At 42.3% G+C, this 19,223-nt stretch overlaps 1 protein-coding gene across 3 annotated transcripts in view; it reads left to right on the forward strand.

Moving 5' to 3' along the window:
- The first annotated feature begins 9,690 nt into the window (after window positions 1-9,690).
- LOC115204626 (sister chromatid cohesion protein PDS5 homolog B) overlaps window positions 9,691-19,223 on the forward strand; it is an 81,568-nt gene continuing 72,035 nt past the window's right edge. Inside the window, exon 1 of one of the 3 annotated variants that reach the window (XM_029770300.1) lies at window positions 9,691-9,800. The gene's annotated coding sequence lies outside the window, so the exon portion shown is untranslated. Of the gene's footprint in view, window positions 9,801-10,380; window positions 10,657-19,223 lie in introns of those variants that run through there. The other 2 variants (XM_029770297.1, XM_029770298.1) reach the window with 2 other exon arrangements.

Genomic DNA, 19,223 nt, shown 5'->3' on the forward strand with positions numbered 1-19,223 from the left:
TTATGTAAATGTGATTTTTCAGTTTTTCTTTTCTTTTTATCCACTTGCAAAAATGCCGAAGTTGAACGGAGCAGAAGACAGATTTTTGTTGTTCACTATAAATAATGGACAAACTATACTGTATGGTGTTGAATTGTATTGTATTGTATTGTATTGTATTGTATTGTATTGTATTGTATTGTATTGTATTGTATTGCATTGTACTGTACTGTACTGCAAATAAGTCAGCCAGAGTTGACGTGGGCCATCATTCAAACAAAGAGATGCCTCCCTGGCCACCAGTACACATTTCCAAACTATGTTTGCATATAATGACAATAAATTCTAAAAACTTTGTTATTTCGTCCATTATTAAATATTTTATTAAATTATGGTCTTAGCACAAAATATGACTATTTTAATAATAGTAGCCATAATTAAAAAATGGCACCATGCAGGGTTCTACATGGAACCATTTTGGTTCACTGAAGAAGAACCTCTAGGGTTCTATATAGAACTTTGAGGGGTTCCATATATGAAGCAAGCAATAGAAGCCTTTTTGGTTCTATAAAGAACCTTTTTTTCTAAGAGTGTAGCAACCAGAATTATGTTTATATACTGTACATCACCGAGCAACCATAATCAGTGCGTGGGTAGGCTGGCCTACTACAACCCACCTACCCAGCCGATAGCACAGTGTAACAGCGACAGAGAGAGAGAGAGAGAGAGAGAGAGAGAGAGAGAGAGAGAGAGAGAGAGAGAGAGAGAGGAGAGAGAGAGAGAGAGAGAGAGAGAGAGAGAGAGAGAGAGAGAGAGAGAGAGGGGAGGAAAGCATCATAAAGACCCACAGTGCTGTCTGTCACATATCCAGTGCCATTGAGTGTCACTGTGTGTGTGCGTGCGTGCGTGCGTGTGTGTGCGTGTCTGTGGTTTGGTTTTACTATCCTTGTAGGAACCAGAAGTACTCACAAGGATAGTAAAACAAGGACAATTTGGACAAGTGGGGACATTTCACTGGTCCCCACAAGGAAAATACGTTTTTTTAGGTTTAGTGGTTAGGTTTATGGCTAGGGTTAGAATTAGGGTTAGTGGTTAGGTTTATGGCTAGGGTTAGAATTAGGGTTAGGGGAAGAATTAGGGTTAGGTTTATGGCTAGGGTTAGAATTAGGGAAGAATTAGGGTTAGTGTTAAGTTTAGGGTTTGGGGTTAGGTCAAGGGTTAGGGTTACTGTTAGGGGTTAGGGACAATAGGATTTTGAAGCAACCAGTCGGCCATATTGTCTCTCCCCAGTAGGAGCAGTTCTCCATAGGAATGAATGGAATTCTACAGTATGTCAATTAAATGCTACATGTTTTTAAGTATTTTTGTTGTTGTAGTGGAGACAGTAACATTACGGTAGCATGCTAGTAATACCCATAGACTTCCAGTCATTGCGCTAATGCTAGTTAGCGTTGGCTCATGAAACTACCTCTAATTTCCTTCATACTGGACACAGATATATATATAAAAAAAGTATCCACTACTTCATCTGACTCTGGGGAAGTAGATAAAGGGCCGCATTGCCAAAATCCCAAAGTATCCCTTAATAAAGTATACCTTATTTTAAAATGTTTATGTTTAGCTCACATAATATAATGTAAATGTATGCATTAAGGTGTCTGTAATAGAATACATGTGGCAAAAACAAATGTAGACATGAATAAATGCATTTCTATAGCTTCCAAAATATATTTTACAACGGTGGGGGAGTACCAAGATGGAGGCATAGTGGCTTCAACACTTCGCCCCCTATCGGTCATCTAGTGCATATATAAATAAATAAATAGATGTTTTGTCACATAAACCGGATAGGTGCAGTGAAATCATTGGTTCAAGCTCAGTGCTAATTTGACACTGATGATTATAACACGACAATGACACTACATTTAAAAAAAAAGGATGATGTTGATACACTTACTCTGTAGTTTAGACTAACCTACTGTAAACAACAAAGAACATATAAACAGCGTGTAGTTCTACAGTAGCAGGTCAAATCAGATAGGAATTTTTATCCTGAATTGACACTGCAGGCTGCAATGCATTACACAATAAAGCAAGGCCAACAGTATGTGGAGCAAAACGGGACCATGTAGCCTAAACACCAAACCAGACTGTATAACAAGACTCCAGAAAGATGACTTATCAATAATTAACATGCTAATTATTTTTTGACGCGCTTTAAAACACACACACACACACCTGGTCGCAATGCATCCCGCGGGAATGAACAGGTGTCCATCTACTAGCCTACACTCACTCACTACACAGGCGGAGCAAGAGGACGCGACGGAGAGCAGTTGAACTTCGGGATCAGAATTGTAACCTTTCGAAGTGCCCTGGTTTATTTATACTGCAATATTCTGGAGGAAGATGTTTCATGCGTGGTACAGACAAAGCGATCTGATCACACAGACAGACAGACATACCTAAAGAAATAATATTGATTTAAATAAGGTAGAATTACTAAGTATAACATTACCCTAATAGAACCACCAGAAAACGTATTGTTCCCTACTAGCTATATTCCCAGACACAACCATTTTGAAACACCGACGACCCGTAGTAAAAGCCTGGCAGCTGAGCATCCTCGCCTACCATCACCTATTCTTGCACATAATCTTTTATCTCCGAGCAAATGGTATATCCACAGGGTGCATCAGCCCGTTCACAACATGTTGATCTGCAACGCAACGGCGGCGTTTCTTTCACTACACGATTGTGATAAAAAAAAAAATATATATATATATTCGTGGTGAAAAACCGTGTAATTTCGTTGACGCTAGCTAGCTGGTTACCTAGCCACCAAGTACAGTCAGTGTGTGTTATCGAGACAAGATACGAGACATGGCTGTCTCGTATTGTTATAGTCAAGCCAGCCACAAAACATCCCCATCCGACATCGCTAGAATTGACACCAAAAAATGCACTCTACCTTATGCGCGTCTTAACCGGTGTTTATTTGTACATTCCCTCGGTGTATCGGTCTTGTTTGTTTGTGATTTGATTCTCGTGTTTGCATCTATTCGTCTGGTCTCTCTTCCCTCCCGGAGTCGTGCCTGGTCGGTCGGGTGACAGCTCTCTGGGTCCGGATGGCAGCACCCCGCCCTTAGCAACCAATCAGATGCGGGTCCTCTGTATACGGAGGAAAAGGACGCTAGGGATTGGCTGATTGTCCTGTCTGTCACTGTGTGCGCACCTTGGGCTGTCTGTAGGGCACCTGCCATGGAAAGATGCCTGACTGGGCGCCGCAGGCTGTAGGGCACCTGCCATGGAAAGATGCCTGGCTGGGCGCCGCAGTCTGTAGGGCACCTGCCATGGAAAGATGCCTGACTGGGCGCCGCAGTCTGTAGGGCACCTGCCATGGAAAGATGCCTGACTGGGCGCCGCAGTCTGTAGGGCACCTGCCATGGAAAGATGCCTGACTGGCCGCCGCAGTCTGTAGGGCACCTCCAATGGAAAGATTCCTGGCTGGGCGCCGCAGTCTGTAGGGCACCTGCCATGGAAAGATGCCTGACTGGGCGCCGCAGGCTGTAGGGCACCTGCCATGGAAAGATGCCTGACTGGCCGCCGCAGTCTGTAGGGCACCTGCCATGGAAAGATGCCTGACTGGCCGCCGCAGTCTGTAGGGCACCTGCCATGGAAAGATGCCTGACTGGGCGCCGCAGTCTGTAGGGCACCTGCCATGGAAAGATGCCTGACTGGCCGCCGCAGTCTGTAGGGCACCTCCAATGGAAAGATTCCTGGCTGGGCGCCGCAGTCTGTAGGGCACCTGCCATGGAAAGATGCCTGACTGGGCGCCGCAGTCTGTAGGGCACCTGCCATGGAAAGATGCCTGACTGGGCGCCGCAGGCTGTAGGGCACCTGCCATGGAAAGATGCCTGACTGGCCGCCGCAGTCTGTAGGGCACCTGCCATGGAAAGATGCCTGACTGGGCGCCGCAGTCTGTAGGGCACCTGCCATGGAAAGATGCCTGACTGGGCGCCGCAGTCTGTAGGGCACCTGCCATGGAAAGATGCCTGGCTGGGCGCCGCAGTCTGTAGGGCACCTGCCATGGAAAGATGCCTGGCTGGGCGCCGCAGTCTGTAGGGCACCTGCCATGGAAAGATGCCTGGCTGGGCGCCGCAGTCTGTAGGGCACCTGCCATGGAAAGATGCCTGACTGGGCGCCGCAGTATGTAGGGCACCTGCCATGGAAAGATGCCTGGCTGGGCGCCGCAGTTGCGAACTGAAACCATCCGACCGTATGATTTACATAACGACATAAGTCTATCTTCAAACGTGTAGGTAGGGTGTAGACCTACAACATTTAAAGATTGTTGTTGTATTGTTTGCCTACGTGACCTCAAAATTGTATTGGCCCTATCCATAAAATGTATGGGAATGAGAGAAGTGTGTAACTTCAGCCTGCGATTCGTGCCTTTCCTGCATGTGGGCATTTCTGCATCTACAGGAACCCCTCTTTATAGACCCATCGGCAAACATTGCCGCGCGATGGCGATGCGCGCATGTTGGTGGCAGAACAAGGGGGTGTTCTTATAGAATGCCAGCAACAACAACAAAAATAATCTATTTACATGTTGATAATGAGTGAATTTCACACTACTTTTGGATTATAATTTGATTTTAAGACTTGTATGAATGTCCTGCTTAATATAATGTTTGTGTCATCATTACAAAGCAACTGAATTATATATATATTTTTTTTAAAACACTTCAACCAGTAAAATGGCTCTTTGGCTAGCTTTTGTTACAGCATTAGCATTATAGATAACAACTGCTACATCCTAAATAGTTATTTTTGCGAAGATCAACATTTGTAAAATATCATACGTTTTGCAAATTTGTAACATGTTGTATGAATTGCAATTCGTAACATATTGTAACAACTGCAATTCGTAAACATATCATAAGAATTGTAATTGGTAACATGTCATACGAAATGAATGATGGACATCCACAGATTAATTCATACCATATGAATGGTGACATATCGTACTAACTGGAGTGTCTCGGACTTACATTTACTATGTCACCTCATGTCACGTCCTGACCAGTAAAAAGGGTATTTTGCCATAGTAGTATGGTCAGGGCGTGGCAGGGGGGTTGTTTTGTGTGTTTTGGGGTTTTTTGGTTCTAGAGGAATTTGTTCTAGTTTTCATTTTCTATGTTTCGTTTTCCATGTTTGGCCGAGTATGGTTTCCAATCAGAGGCAGGTGTCTTTCGTTGTCTCTGATTGGAAGCCATACTTAGGCAGCCTATTTTCCTTTGGGTTTTGTGGGTGGTTGTTTTCTGTTTAGTTTGTTAGTGTACCTGACAGAACTGTTTGGCTGTCGTTTGTTTTTTCTTTGTGAAGTGCTTTAATTAAAAGTAAAAGATGAGCAGGGCTGGACTGGAGAAATAACAACAAGTAGGGCACTGACAGCTGTCAATGTAGCTAGCTAGCATGCTAACCTTAGCTAGCTAATGTTATCTCTTGTTGCTACACTGTATTCAAAAGATTAGCCAACTGGCTAGGCTATGGCTGGTTCCAGAGCTGGATTTGTCATACACATTTAGGCAAAACTTCGCCACAGATGGATAGGGATAGGGGAAACCAGTATCTTTCATTTTGACAAAGTTTTGTTATGTTCAATTAATCCTCCATAGAAAGGATAGGACGAAGCTCCGGTACTATGGATAGGACGAAGCTCCGGTACTATGGATAGGACGAAGCTCCGGTACTATGGATAGGACGAAGCTCCGGTACTATGGATAGGACGAAGCTCCTACAGATGACAGATTGACCATGTAGAGTCTTTAAGAGACCATTTATGCTTGAACCCGAAAATGTGGTCGGGAGACTCCATATGGAGGGTGTGACTCAACTGCAGAACCTCCAGAGGCACGCATAGGCCAAATTGAGCTCCATACCGCATTTCTGTGCGCCTCTCAAATGTTGTAACAATGCGGAGGTCTCAGTATAGCTCTGCATTGACATGATTGGTTGATGCTAGGTGGGTGCGGGAGTTCTTGTATGAACACAAATTCACTTCCTTGACAACTTCCTTGACAACAGCTCTGCTCAACAGCTCTGTGCTGCTCCAGAGCGCAAGACGTATGAATGACCCTGACTTTAGCAGATGCTGTATCACCATAAACGCTGCAGGGCCAATGTAGCCTTCGGAATGACCATGCACCGCCTTTAACTATTGAACGGTTTGGACTAGAGATGCATTTTTTCTACATTGTAATGAACACGGTGCAACCTCTGGTACACTGCTAGCAGGAGATTAGGCTGCGTTGCGAAGTCAGCCCGTGGTCATGCCATGGTTCTTGAAAAAGAAAAGGAGAGCCGCAAACTCTAGGTCCAGGAGCTCAGATGCAATACTTTAACAACCTAATAATAAACGTTTCAACAGACAAGCTGTCTTCATCAGGGTATAATTAATCAATAAGGCACGAGTGGGTGTGGTATATGGCCAATATACCACGGCTAAGGGCTGTTCTAGCATGACACAATGCAGAGTGCCTGGATACAGCCCTTAGCCGTAGTATATTGGCCATATACCACAAACCCCCGAGGTGCCTTATTGTTATTATAAACTGGCTACCAACGTAATTAGAGCAGTACAAATAGATGTTTTGTCATACCTGTGGTTTAAGGTCTGATATACCATGGCTTTCAGCCAATCAGCATTCAGTGCACAAACCACCCAGTTTATAATTACAAACACTGCAGGTTACTAGTTTATATTGTTTCAAAGGACACACACATGTCTGTAATCATGGCTGGGTCTGGCTTGATTTTTAAAATTTATTTAACCTTTATTTATTTAACCTTCTAGGAAAGTCAGTTAACAATTTCTTATTTACAATGACGGCCTACACCGGCCAAACCTGGACGACGCTGGGCCAATTGTGTACTACCCTATGGGACACCCAATCACAGCCGGTTGTGTTTTTTTGCATTGAACCTTTATTTAACTACCAAGTCAGTTAAGAACAAATTGTTATTTACAATGACTGCCTACCGGGGAACAGTGGGTTAACTGCCTTACAACAGATTTTTACCTTGTCAGCTCAGGGATTCAATCCAGCAACCTTTCGGTTACTGGCCCAGCACTCTAACCACTTGGCTACCTGCCGCCTGGATTCAAACCAGGGTGTCTGTAGTAACGCCTCTAACACGGAGATGCAGTGCCTTAGACCGATGCACCACTCAGGAGCCTTTGGTTAATTTACATATATAAACAAATCATATAAAAAACATAAACGGACAGCATACGATCTTAGATACAATTTGGCTACATAGGCCTACAAACATTTACAATGAATAGCAAAATCACAATAATCACAAGAATGGCTTCAGATCAAAGTCTATGTTGAGACCGAAGAGAGCATGGGTCTTTAAATTAGAGATCCAGGCAGCCTCTCATTTTAACAATAAATTGTCGAGGTCACCCACACTCCTAGGGAGGGTGACATGTTCAATGCCGATAGTAACGTAGGGACGAAATCGTGTAGTTTGCTTCCAAAAACTGGGCCGCAGCTGGGTACTTTGAGCACCTAATGGTGCTACGATGCTCCGAGATTCATACTTTAAATTCGTGCTTTGTTTTACCCACATCATTTTTACCACAAGGACAAGTTATAAAATAAATAACTGCCTTAGTGGAGCTCGTGATAACGCCTTTGATTTGAAAATGTTTTCCTGTTTGGGGGTGTTTGAAGGATCTACATGTGTAAGTGCCATTGCATTGAGCGCAGCCATAACACTTGTAGTTTCCATCCGGTCAGGGGCGGAAATCCCGGGGGGGACGGGGGGGACAGCCATAACACTTGTAGTTTCCATCCGGTCAGGGGCGGAAATCCCGGGGGGGACGGGGGGGACAGCCATAACACTTGTAGTTTCCATCCGGTCAGGGGCGGAAATCCTGGGGGGGACGGGGGGGACAGCCATAACACTTGTAGTTTCCATCCGGACCGGTAGAGGTGCAAATAGATATTGTGCAGTGGTATTTTGGGGTGGTAAATCAGAGTTTAAATCAGGTTCTCACAGGGGAAATGAAATGACAGGCTACAATGACTTTGCTCATGATGCACGCCACGTATGATATGTTACAACACCCTGACTTGCATCCGACACAAAACAAAACACCAACACAAATGTAACAACAGCAGAAAATATACTGAACAAAAATATAAACGCAACATGCAACAATTTCAACCAATGGAGTTACAATTCATATTAGGAAATCAGCCAATTGAAATACATGCATTAGGCCCTAATCTATGGATTTCACATGACTGGGCAGGGGTGCCGCCATGGGTGGGCCTTGGTGGGCACAGGCCCATACACTTGGTATCCAGGCCCACCCACTGGGGAGCCAGGCTTAGCCAATTAGAATTTGTTTTTCTCCAGAAAAAGGGTTTAATTACAGACAGAAATACTCCCCAGTTTCATCAGTTGTCTGGGTGGCTGGTCTCAGATGATCCCGCTGGTGAAGAAGCCGGATGTGGAGATCCTGAGCTGGCGTGGTTGCACGTTGTCTGCGGTTGTGAGTCCGGTTGGATTTACCTCTCTCTCTGTCTCTCTCTACTCCTCCGGTCCTCCCCACCACTCACTCAGCAACAGCCTGCCTTATTGCCTGGCAGTAAGTAGCAGGTCACACATTTTCACCCGCGAAATCGTTTTCAAAGTAGCCTAATTTGCAGGAAAACTGCGGACATGGCAACACTGCTAACAAAGAGGAAGAATCCAGCCCTGAAAAGAAATGTAGACTGAAAAGTATTATCATATCATGAAATATCATTAGTTACCACTTCGGATTTCCCATTTCAACACCAATTATATCAACCTTTAACTAAAACTGGGATGTTTTTTTCTTAAATCGTTGTGCAACATCATGGGTAAGGTCTTTCACCTGCTCTTGTGTATGCGTTTAAACGAGCGAAACAATAATGAAGCAATATGGACCAAGGAGGTGTGGTATATGGCCAATATACCACAGCTAAGGGCTGTTCTTGTGCACACGCAACAGGAGTGCCTGGATGCAGCCCTTAGCCGTAGTATATTGGCTACATACCTTAAACTCCGAGGTTCCTTATTGCTATTATAAACTGGTTACCAACGTAATTAGAACAGTACAAATAAATGTTTTGTTATTCCTGTGGTATACGGTCTGATTTAACATGGTTGTCAGCCAATCAGCATTCAGGGCTCGAACCACCCAGTTAATAATTATTATTATATTATGGCAAAATGGGTAGAATAGCAGGAAATTAGCTGTAATAAATGTGTTATAAAACTGCTAAATGTTCTCTCTGCCCCATGGCTAAATGAATTGCACGTGCACCTTCAGATTTTTTTAAATGTAATATAAACAATATATATATATATAGAGAGAGAGAAAGAGAGAGAAAGAGAGAGAGAGAGAGAGAGAGGGATAGATAGATAGATAGATTAGATAGATTAGATAGATAGATAGATTCTGTAAATCAATACAGTAAAAAAAAAACCTTCTAGCCCGAAATCCAGCACGCTATCGACTGTGCCCCCAAAAGCATGCTCAAACGACAGAGTCGATATCGGCGCTTTATAAACCCAGGGTCGGTCCATTATTCAACCCGCCGGTGCGTTCCCTGCGTGGCTCCATAGAGGGCGCTCTGTCCCTCTGTATGGGGGTTTGGCCCACGGGTGCTGTCGGAGCAAATTGGCGCCATTTTGAAGATAGGAGGGGGAAGAGAGCTGCAAGAGAGAGAGAGAGAGAGGATACAATTCATTGCAATTCATAAAAAACAAAGGTAGGAATTATCACAAGCAAACGTTATTCGTGTGTAATTCGGAGTTAATTTCGTGGTGTTGATTTTTGAAGGTACAACATTTGTCTGGATCTGTCCAGTTAAAGTGCTCCAAATCCGACGGAGCTGTCCTCGTTCCCTGCCCGTGTGTATCGGGGCTAGCTAGCTAGCTAGCGGTGTCCGCCTTGCCGCTGTTCTCACACTGAGGGTAGAGAATGGGGGCAAGTTTAGCTAACAGTATTTTTTTTATTTTATTTTGTTGTAAATGTATCACTAGCAACGGGGTTGTAGATGGCTATGAAACGAATATATGTGCACGTTGTGCGTGGTTGATTTTAATGTGCTCATCAAAATACAATTAATAGTAGCAAATGCAGGACTTGCGTGTTACTCAATTCAATTTGATGTATTTGCTAGCTAACTAGCTACAGTACACTAACAAGCAATTCAGTCAACTAGTGGCCTTGACGTACAACTGTGCCATAACAATACGCACAGCCAGCCGTTCACCCCAATGCGACTGCATTTACAGCGTAGCTAGCTAATGTAGCTAGTTAGCTAGCTTGCAAGAATGGCTAACTACATGCATACCTCGTGTCCATGTTGAAAATATGAGCTACTGCTCATGCGTTTTGATTTTGTGAAATAGCTAGCGTTATTAACTAGTTAGTATATCATATTTTCGTTTTTTGTACGTGGCTGAAGTTTGAAAAGGTTAAGTGAATTATGTACTGTAACGCTAGCCTGGTTTGCTAGCTAGCGAGCTAAAGGAAAAGTCGAATGGCATGATTTGATTTGGATGATTCAAGACTCTTCTGGGGGGGGGGGTATTGGTTAGCTAGTAAGATGTGTCAATGAGGTAAGTCTTTGCCAAATTGCCAATGTTTCCAACCATCCTTTTATGAACACGTATAATATTGTCATATTTAGTTGTCCCCTTCCCCCTCCTACATACATCTTGCATTGCTTTGTCAACAACACAGTTCTCTGTCTGTAACTTCGTGCTGTATTGATTGAAGTAACGCACATGATTGTCAAAAAAAAACCTTTGAAAATGTGCAAATGGATGAATTGGCTTTTGACACAAGGTCTCTTTAGTAATCTTAAAGGTCCAATGCAGACGTTTTTTTTTATCTCAATATCTAATCATTTCTGGGTAACAATTAGGTACCTAACTGTGATTGTTTAACATAAAAATGGCTTCTTAGCAAAGAGCAATTTCTCCAGTAAGAATTTATCTAGGAGTGGTCTGAGTGGAGAAGGGAAACTGAAAACTCGCTGTTATTGGCAGATAGGTTTGGAGCTGTTTCTTATTGGTGTATTAAAGATGCATCATTATTTTTTTTTACATTTCAGCCAGTCGTTTTGAAAGTGGTCCTTGTTTTTTTTGTGTACTACATCATCCATTTTCGTATATATATTTTGCTTTTTGTATTATATGGTATGACTCCAATTTGTACTATATATTACACAATTCTGGTGCTTTAGATCCTGGAGTGCATCTCACTAATTTCCCAGACCAGAACAAACGTTAAAATCAAGGCTGTCTTTTCAAACAGCTCTTTATACTAAAAAAAAGGGCATTATCGTTTTCACAATTGTATAGTTTTATTGTTACCTCAGTGTGGCTATATATATATATAACGTAACACAGGAAAATTTCATTTTTGACAGCACTGGACCTTTAAGAAATGCACACTTTCACCTAGCTATTAGAAATATTGCCTAGTCAGACCATTACTCTGTTCCGGCTGGCTGGATGGGTACTGTTTGGCATAACACAGAAGATTTGACCAACCTTAACTTGTCGACACTTCCTCAGATTGTTTTAATAGTCATGTGTACAAGGTTGCAGGTGTGATTGCAGAGTACAGTGAAAATCGTATGCGCCTGAGCTCCAACATGCAGGATGAAGTGAAATAAAATAATGAAAGTGATAATTAAACAAACAATATAAACAGCACTGTATACATAATAACAACGTTGGCATTGATTTAAGAAGTACGTGTCCATTGGGGTGGAGGCCATGGGGGAGCAGCGGCATGACTGTTGAGGGGGTGGGGGGAATGACCATGGGGGAGCAGCGGCATGACTGTTGAGGGGGTGGAGGCCATGGGGGAGCTGTGGCATGACTGTTGAGGGGTGGAGGCCATGGGGGAGCAGTGGCATGACTGTTGAGGGGGTGTAGGCCATGGGGGAGCAGCGGCATGACTGTTGAGGGGGTGGGGGGAATGACCATGGGGGAGCAGCGGCATGACCGTTGAGGGGGTGGGGGGGAATGGCTGTTGAGGGAAATTAAACATGTAATTTTTTATATAAATATATATAAGAAATGAAGGCTATTCCAGTGAAGAGGCGTCTCCGGGATGCTGGCCTTCTAGGCAGAGTTGCAAAGAAAAAGCCATATCTCAGACTGGCCAATAAAAAGAAAAGATTAAGATGTGCAAAAGAACACAGACACTCCTCTCTCTATTCTGGTTGGAGACAGTTTGCACTGTTCTGTGAAAGGAGTAGTACACAGCGTTGTACGAGATCTTCAGTTTCTTGGCAATTTCTCGCATGGAATAGCCTTCATTTCTCAGAACAAGAATAGACTGACGAGTTTCAGAAAAATGTTCTTTGTTTCTGGTCATTTTGAGCCTGAAATCGAAAACCCACAAATGCTGATGCTCCAGATACTCAACTAGTCTAAAGAAGGCCAGTTTTATTGCTTCTTTAATCAGCGCAAGTTTTCAGCTGTGCTAGCATAATTGCAAAATAGTTTTCTAATTATTAATTAGCCTTTTAAAATGATAAACTTGGACTAGCCAACACAACGTGCCATTGGAACACAGGAGTGATGGTTGCTGATAATGCGCCTCTGTACGCCTATGTAGATATTCCATAAAAAATCTGCCATTTCCAGCTATAATAGTAATTTACAACATTAACAATGTCTACACTTTATTTCTGATCAATTTGATGTTATTCGAATGGACTTTTTTTTAAAACATTTTCTTTCAAAAACAAAGACATTTCTAAGTGACCCCTTTTGAACGGTAGTGTACATATAGAACCTTTTTAAATATTTGTTTTTATTTCACTCAATGGTCATGCTGCTGCTCCCACTATGGTCGTTCCCCCCCACCCCCTCATTCTTTACTCTGACTCCACCCCAATACATATTGAATCGAATTTTATTTTGTCACATGCGCCGAATACAACAGAAAAGCAGTAGAATTACATAACAATAACGAGGCTATATTACAGGGGGCACCGGTACTGAGTAAATGTGCACGGGTACAGGTAAGTCGAGGTACAAGCCCTTAAACCAACAATGCACTTCAAGAAATAGTTAAGAAAATAATTACTAAATAAACAAAAGTTAAAAAAATAAATAATAATAATGCAAGAAAATTACTTAACAATAACAAGGCTTTATACAGGGGGTACCGGTACAGATCCAATGTGCGGGGGTACAGGTTAGTCGAGGTAATTTGTGCATAGGGGTAAAGTGACTATGGGTAGATGATAAACAGCGAGTAGCAGCAGTGTAATAACAAAAGGGGGGTGTCATTGTAAATAATCTGGGTGGCTGAAACTGTTAAGGAGCCTTTTGGACTTAAACTTGCGCTCTGGTACCGCTTGCCGTGCGGTAGCAGAGAGAACAGTCTATGACTTGGGTGACTGGAGTCTTTTATTGGGGGGACGGCCTTCTTCTGACACTGCCAGTCTTTACATTTTTGTCATGATGCTCCTGACTGCCTGCGTCAGAGTGATTTTGAAGTGGGGAGAACAGGGCATGGCTTGGGTGGCTAGGGTCCCTGATAATCTTCTTGGCTGTCCTGCGACACCTGGTGTTGTAGGTGTCCTGTAGGGCAGGCAGTGGGCACCAGTTATTTATTAGAATCCCAGTGGTGACAGCTCGTCTTACTGGGGTCCGACACATAGCGAAAAAGACATTACAGACAAAAGCCTTTACAATTTATATACCTTTTAAAAACATTAACATGTAGTGTGTGTGTGCATCTATCAGTTACACCATATAGTTGAAGTTTTACATACACCGTAGCCAAATACATTTAAACTCAGTTTTCCCAATTCCTGACATTTAATCCAAGTAAAAATGCCCTGTCTTAGGTCAGTTAGGATCACCACTATTTATTTTAAGAATGTGAAATGTCAGAATAATAGTAGTGATTTATTTCAGCTTGTATATCTTTCATCACATTCCCAATGGGTCAGAAGTTTACATACACTCAATTAGTATTTGGTAGCATTGCCTTTAAATTGTTTAACTTGGGTCAAGCATTTCTTGTAGCCTTCCACAAGCTTCCCACAATAAGTTGGGTGGATTTTGGCCCATTCCTCCTGACAGAAATGGTGTAACTGAGTCAGGTTTGTAGGCCTCCTTGCTCGCACATGCTTTTTCAGTTCTGCCTACAAATGTTCTATAGGATTGAGGTCAGGGCTTTGTGATGGCCTCTCCAATACCTTGACTTTGTTGTCCTTAAGCCATTTTGCCACAACTTTGGAAATATGCTTGGGGTCATTGTCCATTTGGAAGACCCATTTGCGACCAAGCTTTAACTTCCTGACTGATGTCTTGATGTTGCTTCAATATATCCACAATTTTCCTACCTCACGATGCCATCTATTTTGTGAAGTGCACCAGTCCCTCCTGCAGCAAAGCACCCCCACAACATGATGCTGCCACCCCCGTGCTTCACGGTTGTGATGGTGTTCTTAGGCTTGCAAGCATCCCCCTTTTTCCTCCAAACATAACGATAGTCATTATGCCAAACAGTTTGATTTTTGTTTCATCAGCCCAGAGGACATTTCTCAAAAAAATACGATCTTTGTCCCCATGTGCAGTTGCTTTTTTTTATGGCGGTTTTGGAGCAGTGGCTTCTTCCTTGCTGAGCGGCCTTTCAGGTTATGTCGATATAGGACTTGTTTTACTGTGGATATAGATACTTTTGTACCTGTTTCCTCCAGCATCTTCACAAGGTCTTTTGCTGTAGTTGTGGGATTGATTTGCACTTTTCGCACCAAAGTACGTTCATCTCTAGGAGACAGAACACGTCTCCTTCCTGAGCGTTATGACGGCTGCGTGGTCCCATGGTGTTTATACTTCCATACTATTGTTTGTACAGATAAACGTGGCACCTTCAGGCGTTTGGAAATTGCTCCTAAAGATGAACCAGACTTGTCAACAATTTTTTTTCTGTGGTCTTGGCTGATTTCTTTTGATTTTCCCATGATGTCAAGCAAAGAGGCACTGAGTTTGAAGGTAGGCCTTGAAATACATCCACAGGTACACCTCAAATGAGGTCAATTAGCCTATTAGAAACTTCTAAAGCCATGACATAATTTCTGGAATTTTCCAAGCTGTTTAAAGGCACAATCAATTTAGTGTTTGTTTCTGACCCACTGGAATTGTGATACAGTGAATTATAAGTGAAATAATCTGTCTGTACACAATTGTTGGCAAAATGACTTGTGTCATGCACAAAGTAGATGTCCTAACCGACTTGCCAAAACTATAGTTTAACAAGAAATTTGTGGAGTGGTTGAAAAACGAGTTTAATGACTCCAACCTAAGTGTATGTAACTGTACATGTTAGTACATACACACAACAAGTAGGTAACAGAGAGGTGTTGTTCTGCAAGGTTTTACTTTGTTTTTTTGAAACCAGGTTTGCTGTTAAATTGCGGTATATAAGATGGAAGGGAGCTCCATGCACTCATGGCTCTGTCTAATACTGTACGTTTCTTGAATTTGTTCTTGACCTGGAGACTGTGAAAAGACCCCTGGTGGGATATCTGGTGGGATAAGTGTGTGTGTCAGTTAAGGCTTGGCGCTATAACGGGGGAAAAAACAATATACATTTGTCTTCATTTATGTACCGGTTTGGATTTACCTTCTGTACCGGTATTTTATTGTTTTGTTATGTTAAATGTATTAATTTACAAATTAGTGTCCTTCCGGCAGCTGCAACGAATGAGAATAATGTAATTTTGGAATGAAAGGCGCCCCTACCAACCTTGGGGGGAAAATGATGCGCACTTCGTGTTGACGCAAACAAACACACATTGGAAACACCTAGAAATCTGTAAGTGGTGGGGGAAAAAACACGATGGAGGATGAAAGTAATAGAGTTTTCAAAAAATACTCCGCCAATTCCTGCTGCAAGTGAAGAATTTGTGGATAAAAAAAAAGTGCAATGTCGATAGTGTGGACATGGTTTGGTTTTAAGACAACAAACGAAGAAAAAAAACATATTTTGCAACTTATGCAAGCGGTCTCTGGTTGTAAAAGGGGGGAAACACGAGTAACCTCCTATAGCCACCTAAAAAGCTGCCATGTGGTCGAATATGGTGAAAGTACAAAGAAACATCTACCTCGGTGCCAGGCCTAAAACTACATCAAGTTTGAACCAAAACACAGTGGTTGCATCATTTGAAAGTGGATCCCGTACGACAAGAAAAGCAAAAGATGGCGGGACATTACGGATTCAAAAACTTTGGATCCCAGGTATGTACTGCCTAGGGCGAAAATACTTTAGCAGGACAGTCTTGCCAAATAAGTACACTGAATGCCATGAAAGAGTGAAGAGGGAGATTGAAAACATGATACACGTTGCCAGCACAATGGACCTATGGTCAAGCCGAACATCCAAGCCTTACATTAGCCTAGCTGTCTATTTTATAACCGATGCCTGGGAGCTGGAGAGAAGATGTACCGGAGGACCATACAGGAGAATTGCTTGTCCAAGGGCTGAGGGATGCCCTAGAATTATGGGGACTGAAAGAAGAACAACTTGTGTGTGTGTTTTACAACTGACAACAATTCTAACATGGTAAAAGCCATGGAGCCGAACAGCTGGACAAGACTGCAGTGTTTTGGTCACCGTCTTCATCTCGCCATCGGTAAGTTTAAATAGTTGCCAAAATATTTTTGCAAATATGCAGCTACTGTTATAAACTATCAGGATGTTTGTTAAATTAATATTTCATCAATAACAATCTAGCCTAGCATTGCTGGAGTGTTCATCACATTAATTGAAATATATTTATTTTACTGTATATAATGTATGTAGATCAATCCATTAAATCACAATTACTGTAATTAAACGTTATACCCAATAATGGAAAACGGTTAAATCAAATTTCAGGTCATATTTGTGTAATATACCTATTATTTATTATCTAGTTGTTTACTTTTTGGTTCTTGTTTCTATTCTGTCATTTGAATATAAGAAAAAAAAAAGAAGCTGAGTTAATATTGTCACTTGTTTTGTTGGTATTTTTTACAGGGAGAAGAGTTAAAGATCCCAGGATTGACCAGTTGCTGTCTGCAAGAGAGTAGTCAGCGCCATTTCTATGGCCTGGAAAAATAAAAAAAGCTATGAAAACTTCACAAGCTGATGAACTTGACTTGCCTGACCACTCATTTGTCATTGAAACTCCAACCAGGTGGGGCTCACGTCAGAAGATGATCCAGAGAGTGCTTGAACAGGAGAAGGCTGTAACTCAGGTCCTGGCTGCAGACAAGAAAATCAGGCACCTTGTGCCTACATGGCAGGACTTACAAGTCCTTGAGTCAATCGACAAAGCTCTGGCTCCCCTGCAGGAGTTCACTGACACCTTGTCTGGAGAAGATGATGTAAGTGTCTCCTACCTGAAGCCTGCTGAACTCCAGGTGTTCAACATCACTGTTTTGACTCTGGAAGATGACTCACCCCTAACAGAGGACATCAAGAGGACCATCCTTGATTATCTGAACGGAAAAATACTCCGATCCTACCACAGATGACCTGTTTGGACGTAGTGTCCTTCCCAGACCCACGCTTTAAAATCACATGCATCAAGAGCGACAGGGTGGACTACATAAATACAAGAGTAGCAGCGGAGCTTCGTAGGCTGCTGACAGAGCAGGTGCCATCCATCAGAGATACAGATTAATCACAGGTCAGGAGCACCAGACCCAGTGGAACCAAAGAAAATTAAGAAGACGCTTGAAACCTTTTAAAAAAAGAAAGGGGGGAAAAAAGGACAAACACCAGCAGCTTCCCTGTCTGACAAAGGGGCCATTTTGAAGCTGAGCTGAATAGCAACCTGCATACTGTTGATGCTGACAGGTGAGGAAGATCCCCTGGAGTGGTGGAGGGTCCATGAAGAGAACTTTCCAAGAGTCAGCAAACTGGCCAAGAAATACCTGTGCATTCCTGCCACTAGTTCACCTTCCGAAAGGGCCTTCAGCACTGGTGGCAATGTGGTGACATGCCACAGAGCTGCACTTAAGACAGATAGGCTTGTTTTCCTTTCCCATAACCTGTGAAACCAATATGATTGTTGGTTCTATAGCAGCAGTTAACAACCTGGTTAAATGAAAGTGTGATGTAATTCATAAGCCTAAGCCCCTATTTGAAGCTGTGGTCTTTCCCCGTTTGACTTGAATGTTTACATTATTTTGTTGGAATTATTGAAGTTATTCTGTTTGGTAGCATTTAACAGCCTTCGCAATTTGCGCATCATGTGAAATAGTTATTTGTATGTTATTTATTTTCATGGTGGTACCATAACATGTCACAGCGCAGTACTGAAGCCATAGAGAGTGGATAGGCTGGTTTTCCTTGACCATAACTGTCACACTGTGAATATATTCATGGTTTTCTTTTGTTTTTGTAAAGTTATTTATTAGTGTTCCTGTGTTTAGTAAAAGTTTAACCAGTACCACTACTGTTATTCACTGTCAGTGTTTAATGCTGTTCCAACAAAAATCAGAATGGATTAAACTAATTAAAACCCACTTAGAATTAATTTGTTGCAATCCTTTATATAAAAAAGAAATGCCTTATTTTTTAATTTAATTTTTTAAATACTGTGAAAAATGTGAAGAAATATTTAAGCCATATCGTCCCCAGTCCTAGTGTCAGTACTGTGTGTAAGTTGACTATGCAAACTATTTGGAATTTCCAACATGGCGTCAATTCTTGTTTTTGTAAGAAACAATCAGTCTTTCCTCGACTCTTAGCCAAGAGAGACTGGTATGCGTAGTATTTATATTAGCCCTCTGATTACAATGAAGAGCAAGACGTGCTGCTCTGTTCTGGGCCAGCTGCAGCTTAACTAGGTCGTTCTTTGTAGCACTTGACCATATGACTGGACAGTAATCAAGATAAAACTAGAGTCTGCAGGACTTGCTTTGTGAAGTGTGGTGTCAAAAAAAAGCAGAGCGTCTTTTATTAATGACAGACCTCTCCCCATCTTTACAACTGTTGAATCTATATGTTTTGACCATGACACTTTACAATCGAAGGTAACACCAAGTAATTTAGTCTCCTCAAATCAAATTTTATTACAGTGAAATGCTTACTTACATGCCCTTAACCAAAAGTGCAGTTCAAGAAATAGAGTTAAGAAAATATTTGGTGAATAAAG

The sequence above is a fragment of the Salmo trutta genome, chromosome 12 (genome assembly GCF_901001165.1).
Source record: "Salmo trutta chromosome 12, fSalTru1.1, whole genome shotgun sequence".
NCBI lineage: Eukaryota > Metazoa > Chordata > Actinopteri > Salmoniformes > Salmonidae > Salmo > Salmo trutta.